This window comes from Juglans microcarpa x Juglans regia, chromosome 5S (genome assembly GCF_004785595.1).
Source record: "Juglans microcarpa x Juglans regia isolate MS1-56 chromosome 5S, Jm3101_v1.0, whole genome shotgun sequence".
Taxonomy (NCBI): domain Eukaryota; kingdom Viridiplantae; phylum Streptophyta; class Magnoliopsida; order Fagales; family Juglandaceae; genus Juglans; species Juglans microcarpa x Juglans regia.
The window spans coordinates 20,287,929-20,295,863 of NC_054603.1; the positions used below are offsets into that span (position 1 = coordinate 20,287,929).

The 7,935-nt window shown below is 34.2% G+C and overlaps 1 pseudogene; it reads left to right on the forward strand.

Moving 5' to 3' along the window:
* Positions 1–1,277: 1,277 nt before the first annotated feature.
* LOC121267392 lies at positions 1,278–6,250 on the forward strand (annotated as a pseudogene).
* Positions 6,251–7,935: the final 1,685 nt, after the last annotated feature.

Genomic DNA, 7,935 nt, shown 5'->3' on the forward strand with positions numbered 1-7,935 from the left:
CCGAGGTGTCTTTGACTCTTTCTCGTTCAGTTTCTTCTCTTTTTCAAAATACACGTGACAGCTATTTTTAAGCTGTCCAAAAAATTATAATATATCGTCTATTTTTTAAAAAAAAATCATATCACCATATCTTTCATTAAAATTTTAAAAATAAATACTGATTTTTTTTTTACTTGATTTAATTCTTTGGGTCACATTTTTTCTTTTTTTAATCTAATATAGTTATATTATTTGAAAATTATTATGAAGGATTTGAATTTTTTTTAATGGAAAGATAATTCATTAAAAATTTTATAATTTGAAAGAGTGATTGTGGCATTTAATAATTTAAGGAGTGATTATGAATTATGTAGTAGAGCTTTTAATGGTAGAATATTACTAAAAAAGCTTATCACTAAAAAAACTGTTTAGGATGACGGCTTATTACTTCCTATCATTTATTTATTATTATTTTTATTTTTTTTATATTTAATAGTTAAGAAAGTAATTATTAATATATTTATATATATTTTTTAATTTTTTTAATGATTAAAGATGTTCAAAAAAAACTTAAAAATAATAATAAAAAAATAAAATTTCAAATATTTTATAAAATAGCAAAAGGGTGATAGGAGGATAGCCTATTATTATCCAATTGTTTATTATTTGGTAAGAACGCAATTGTTTTAAAAAAATATAGAGTTTGTAGAACTTTTCAATAAAAATTTTAATTTTGTATTTTTCTATAAAAAAAGGTAGACTCTCAAATTTTTTTTAAACATTTAATTTAATTTAATTTTTTATAAATTTAGCAAACATAATGTTTTTTTCCTTGAAAATCACATTTTAAGCTTTTTCAGCTCGAATTAGGCATTTAAAAGTAATTGTTTGACACTTTTTCTTCTGCTTAAACGTGTCATTTAATTAAACTTACTCGTTATCAGATTTAATTTGGAAATATTCATCTAATTAGGCAATTATAAGTTGACAAATCAAATTCGAAGAACATTCAAGTCCCACGCCAATTTTCAAAGATCCGAATTTTAAAACCTTCCTTGAAACTTCCTCTGACTGGTTTTAGAAATTGAACCTATAATATTTAAAATGTTCCTTGAATTTTGCCGACAATCTTGGAAGAATGACGTTTCATATAATATAGTCGTCGTGTAGAGTATATAAACATCGCGTAATGTAAAATTGATCAGTAAAAACTTAATTTTATATATATATATATATATATATATATATATATCTTATTTATTTATTTTTTTAAAAAAATTACGCATTACTTACGGACTCATACTGCAAATATCATTTTTCATCCCAACTACACCTTGGACTTTCTCCATCTCGATTCTCTACTTCATCTCTCCCTCCCTCGTTCTCCTCAAACAAGCCGCATTCATCTCCGACACAGCTCTCCTGAACCTTCGAAATCGTAGCTCCTACCGCCTATTCCAGCCATAGAACCTCCGAGACTAGCCGTGCATCACCCCCTTGCCAAAAGGTATATTTCTTTTGAATTCGGGAACTCCATATTTACGAAAAACTGCTCTCATGTAATGAGAATGTTGGATGTTGGATTTTTGTGACTATTTTAACGGAAATTCCAGCAGTTTGTTTTTACTTTGTTGGGTTGGGGACTTGTGTTTTTCGATTTGATTGGGTTTGGGGATTTATTAATGCTCAGGTCATGTTTAGTATGATTCTGAGCTGGTTAAGGGCATCCATATTTTTTCTTTCTCCAAGTTGCATGGAACTTGCCAATAACTTTTTAAACGTGTTTGCTCATGTGGGAAAAGGCTTTTTTCTGTTTTCGTGCTTTTACTTGTGAAAGAACTATACGAAATATTTCTCTTTGTATGTGCCATCAGCTGTTGAGCAAAGCTAGGTTTGTTTTTGTTTTCTTTTCCAGCAGTCTTGGAAAGAATCGTTGTTATCTATTTAAAAAACCTTGAATTCCTTGGACCACCCCTCTAGCAACATATTGTCTTTACTTGCTCGCGTGTTTAGAGATGCCAAGTTTGTTGCCTATAAATATGGTTCTGAAATTTACATAGCTTATCTCTCTCTTCTTCTCCAGTATCGGTTCAATAAATTGATCTTATTCTACTAGGCGGTCGCTCTCTTGGTCTTGGACTGCGTTTGTTAGCTTTTTGTGCTTTTTAATTAAAGTTTAATTACTATAAAACAAATAGATTAAAATATCTGAAGTGAGTTCTTAATATTAGGTCCAAAGGGTATCAGGTCTTTGCTTTAAAGGGCCGGTACTCTCATCATGGCATTGGCAAGGTTTGCTAGGAATAGCTGGACAAGGTCAGGTGGCCCCTTTGGCAATTCCAGAATAGAGGATGTTTTCTATGGAGTATCCTCGCGCCAATGTTGCCTACCTTCCCTTGAAAATCCAGGGGAAAACAACAATCCATCGTACTTTTCCAGCATAAAGAAGGTAAATCACATGACTTTTTGGAGCAGGGGGATAAGGGTAACGCCACATTATGAGTTTCCTTCTGCTGAGATGATTGCAGAGGAATATGACGCGGAATATGTTGAGCCAAGGTATCCAGGACTAGAAGCAACCAAACCTGGTGAAAAGCCAAGGGTTGTTGTCCTTGGTACCGGGTGGGCTGCTTGTCGTTTCCTCAAGGGACTAGACAACAAAATTTTTGACATTGTTTGCATATCACCACGGAATCACATGGTCTTCACTCCTTTACTTGCTTCAACTTGTGTTGGAACCCTGGAGTTTCGCTCTGTAGCTGAACCTGTTAGCCAGATACAGACTGCATTGGCAAAGGACCCCAATTCCTACTTTTATCTAGCTTCTTGCATTGGCATTGACACCAACAAACATGAAGTAAGTGAATAATCATTCCAACTTTATAATTCTTTCGTTCTTTTCAATAATAATTTCTATGTATGCATTTCTTCTTCCTGCTCTCCTTTTAATTTGATGGATATGCAAAGAGGCACCAATTAATGCAAACCATTTTAAAATTGAAAAATTTATTTGCAGGGTAGTTCTTGCACGAATTTCACATGTGAATACCCACTCCGTTCAATTGATTTGCTTTTTACTGCCATAGAAGTGGCCAATAAACTTTGTTAATGGCAGTGCCCTTTGATACTTTGTTAAAGCATGCATACAATTGACACAATCATGATATCATCTTTGTTCAACTCGATGCTTCTTCAGTACTGAAAGCTAGATTATTACAAATTGTCATTTGAGTGTCATTTGATTATTGAATTCGGCACTTTAACCTTAGCAACTATAGGGTAAAACATGGAAAATGGGCAGCAGCTTCATGGTTGACTATTGCTATGAAAATTGAAATGAAAAAAATATACAGTCTGCTCTATGTTATGTCACATTCAGAAGTCATTACAAACAAAATTTTTTTATCAGTAAATTACAAAAAATATTTAATCATGCTCTTTGACATAATCAGGTGTATTGTGAGACTGTTAGCAATGGTGGATTACCTCGTGACCCTTACCAATTCAAAGTTGCCTATGACAAGCTTGTCATTGCTGCCGGAGCTGAGCCCTTGACTTTTGGAATCAAGGGGGTATATGAACATGCATATTTCCTTCGTGAAGTGAGCCATGCCCAAGAAATAAGGAAGAAGATTCTCTTGAACTTGATGCTCTCTGAAAATCCAGGTAAGCGGCATTTATTTATTAAACTTCTAAACTCTTGAAGGCTCTTTTTGGTTCTCAAGAAGAATGGATTAAAGAGAATGTTGTATAATGATTTCATCTATCAAGCATCTTAAGCTTTCTCCTTTGAATTCACTTGTAGTTTTTAAGTACCAGAGAGAGGGCATTTTGATAAGAGAATCTAGGCCTATTGGTTACATTTGTTTTTTCCAGCTGGTTTCTCCTTTATTGCAAAATATTATAGGTTCAATTGGAATGGACTATGTCCCCTCATTACTATTGTCTTCATACTTCAGTATTTAATCCTTCTTGTGGCTAAAGCTCATCTAGAAGTGTTAGGTGAAGGGACAAGGTCTTTTGCCATCTAGGATTTTCTAATTACTTCTATAGTTATCTTTTTATGAATGAAATTTTAGTTCATATCTGTAATTTAATAATGCAGGCATATCAGAAGAAGAGAAGAAGCGATTATTACACTGTGTTGTTATTGGGGGTGGCCCTACGGGGGTGGAGTTCAGTGGTGAATTGAGTGATTTTATAATGAAAGATGTTCGTGACCGTTATGCCCATGTCAAGGATTACGTACAAGTTACCCTCATAGAGGTTATTATTTCTTTCCATATCTATGAATTAATATCGTGAGAAGAGATGAATTATGATGTAATAGACTGGATTTTATTTTCCTCCTTGAACAGGCAAATGAGATTTTGTCATCCTTTGACGTAGGGCTACGTCAGTATGCAACAAATCACTTAAACAAGGTAAGTCAGTTTGGTTTGGTTTCTGAGATTCCAGGGGAGATGTTTTCTTTATGGTGTTCAAAATTACTGACGTTTGGAACTTCATGCCAGAGTGGTGTTTGCCTAATGCGAGGTGTTGTGAAGGAGGTGCATGCCAAGAAGATAGTCCTCAATGATGGGACTGATGTTCCTTACGGCCTTCTGGTCTGGTCTACTGGTGTTGGTCCCTCCAAATTTGTGAAGTCACTCAATCTTCCCAAGTCTCCAGGTGGAAGGTATATGCATTAGCATTCCTTTGCACTATATTTTCAAAGTCTACTGCTTGTTCCTTTCTTTTATTGAGGTCTTTAATCGATCTTGCCAATGGTTTCAGGATTGGTGTTGATCAATGGTTGCGGGTTCCCTCCTTGGAAGATGTGTTTGCTCTTGGAGATTGTGCAGGTTTTCTTGAGCAGACAGGGAAGCCAGTTCTTCCAGCTCTAGCTCAGGTTAGATTCTTTTTACCTTCTGTAAATTCTCTGCTACTAGAATCATCCTCCATTTGCTTTTTGGAGCTTCACGTTTCACTCAAAAACTAGCCCTTTATGTCAATACTTAAGAAACTTCCCCTTAAAATCTTGCAACTGTTAAGCCAAGAAAAATGTTGGAAGGCTACTGTAAATTGGAGTCGATAGATTTATTACTCGTTATCCGATGGCTTAGGAAAATTATTTGGCTGGTTAATTTCTCACAGAATAAAGCAAGCTAGAAGTTTCACGGCTGGTCTATCTTCTGAATCCCTTTTCTTTTCTTTTCTTTTTCTTCCACGCGCGTTACACCTCCAATTATCCAGAATAGAGTTTTCTGTGTAAGATCTAGGTATTAGCTTCACGTGGAAGAATTATGATAATCAATGAATACTGATCCAGATGAGGATTGCTTTGGTATTAGCTTTTACCTACACATGAAGATTTATTACATTGCTTTCAACAGAGTATCAATTTCATGTGTTCCTTTTATAAGTATTGCTTTATGTCGTTTCCCTTGATAGGAGGGGTGGTTTACTTGTTTTAATAAGTTCCACGAAAAAATGTTTGATGTTTAATTCACACAGGTTGCAGAAAGGGAAGGCAAATTTCTAGTAAAGCTGTTTAACAGGATTGGGAAGGAGAATGGGGGCAAGGCTTTCTCTGCGAAAGACATCCCCTTGGAGAGCCTTTTGTCTACACGCATCTTGGAAGCATGGCATCAGTCGGCCGTTATAAGGCACTTGTGGATCTACGCCAATCAAAGGTAATCAAAATGCTTTGTAACTGGTGCACGATTTGGTTATAGCTAGACTGCATAACAACTCTTTGTGCTGCATATTATCTTTTGTGTAAAGCTTGCTCCAACTACTCCATCCCCGTTAGTCCTTGTGACATGAGATTCTCCAATACCAATCTGACAAGCCCTTCCAATCTGTATATTTTCAGGATGCCAAGGGCATATCTATGGCTGGATTTCTAAGCTGGCTGATTTGGCGATCTGCCTATCTCACGCGTGTTGTCAGTTGGAGAAACAGATTTTACGTGGCCGTAAACTGGGCAACAACACTAGTCTTCGGCCGAGATAATTCCCGAATAGGTTGACACCGCCCCATGCAAATGGCTTCGCCGCTCTTTGTCTACACATTTGCCCCGTCTTTGACCTGATTACATTCAAATAATTTTTGATCCCACGAATTTGTGAAATTTGCATTATATCGAAGAGAAATGATAGACAACATTTACACAAATATTATACAATCTGTTTATGTAACACTCATATGATAATGGAATAATAATTTTTTAATCTGTATTAAAAATATTTTATTATTATATAATAGTGCCCGCTTATTCTCCTTATCATTACCCTTTTTTTTTTTTTTTGAATCATTCTATTTATTTTTACCTTGTGAAAATGTTGGATGTTGGTATAGATTGGTGCCACCAAAGCTTGTATATGCTAATGAAGTAGAAGCTTTAGAAACACAGCTTGTTGGTTTGGCGGTGAAAGAGCAAACGCAACATGTGAGCAGTCATATGTATGCCATTATTGTACAAGATCAATTTGTTCTTTTCTCAGACAGATGGTCACTAATCCTACTTAAGAGTCCCATTAGAGATAAGAAATTGTTGACAAGATGTTTTCTTTTGTTCCTTTCGAGCAATCGAAAAAGAAAGATATAGTTAATATATTTAATATAATTGCTTATTTGCAAAATTTTGTCTCAATTCATTCTATTTCATCAGATTCAGGATGTGATATGATTTTGAAGGATAAACTAGTTAGAAAAATGATAATATTTTACACAATTATGTTTTAAAACTATAAGTATTTTTGTAGAATACATTATAAAAGTAAGATTATTTTACAAAAACATTCTTATTTTAAAACATGTATCGTGAAATGTATTATATGGTTTCGAATGATGAACCGGTTAGAAAAATGATAAATACATATCACTTTTCACAATATTTTATACAATTATATTTTAAAATTATAGGTATTTTTGTAGAATACATTATAAAAGTAAGATTACTTTACAAAAAATCTCTATTTTAAAACATTGTAAAATGTGTTGTGTGGGTATTATTATTGATGACAATTCTAATAAGATCTCATTCTTAACCAAAAACCTATTTCATATCATGCTCAAGATTAAAACCTTAAGCTCTCTATTATGCTTTGGAAAATATACTTTTAGGTTGTATGGATGTTAAGTTGAGTTGAGTTGAATTGAGTTCTTTATGAATAGTAGTGAGTTAAAATGGTAGAGTGAATTTTGTAGAATCTACTTAAGTTGAGTTTAAATGTATTTAAATATTAAGATGAATTTAGATGTAAAGTAATGATACCCTTACGTTTTATTTACTACCACTCTACTACCCAACCCACGTGGCTTTCTTTTTATTTGTCTCTCAATTTTGTTCTCTCATAATCAGAAAGTGTCAGAAATGCTCAAGACCCCATTTCCACTTGCCGCGCTCGCTCAAAACTCTCCCCTTTGTACCCAAAAGCTAAGATTGGGTAGCCACCAACTCAAATCATCAGCCCAAAAGACACCCATGGAGAAAGACTGTAGACAAGCCCCATGGTATACTTTTGACTATTTATCTTTGAATTCCTTTTCTTCAGAACTTTCTATTAAAATAATTACCCTTTTTTTTCTCATTCATAATTTTTCACAGTACATACTAAGAAATAGATGAATCGAAATCATCATCTTAAGATTATTCTAGGTCTTTGACGAACGAATCTCAAAGAAATTGACCTCCACTCTCTGTCAGAGCATTTCTTTCAAGCTCTAAAACTTTCTAAGTATTTAAAAATAGTGGGAATTAGCTAAAAGTAGAATTTTTGTTTGCAAGGGCGCAAGTATAATAATATTATTCCATGAATTTCACATTCTCTTGAAAGGTTTTTTCCGCTAAAGGTGGATATAGACAAAGAAGCTCAAGTTGCAACTTGGAGACCTTCTTAGATTCGGAAGCTACAATTTGGGCGCAAAAGGTAGAGTTCTGAGCTTCTAAAGCGTGTGTGACTTTTGTTG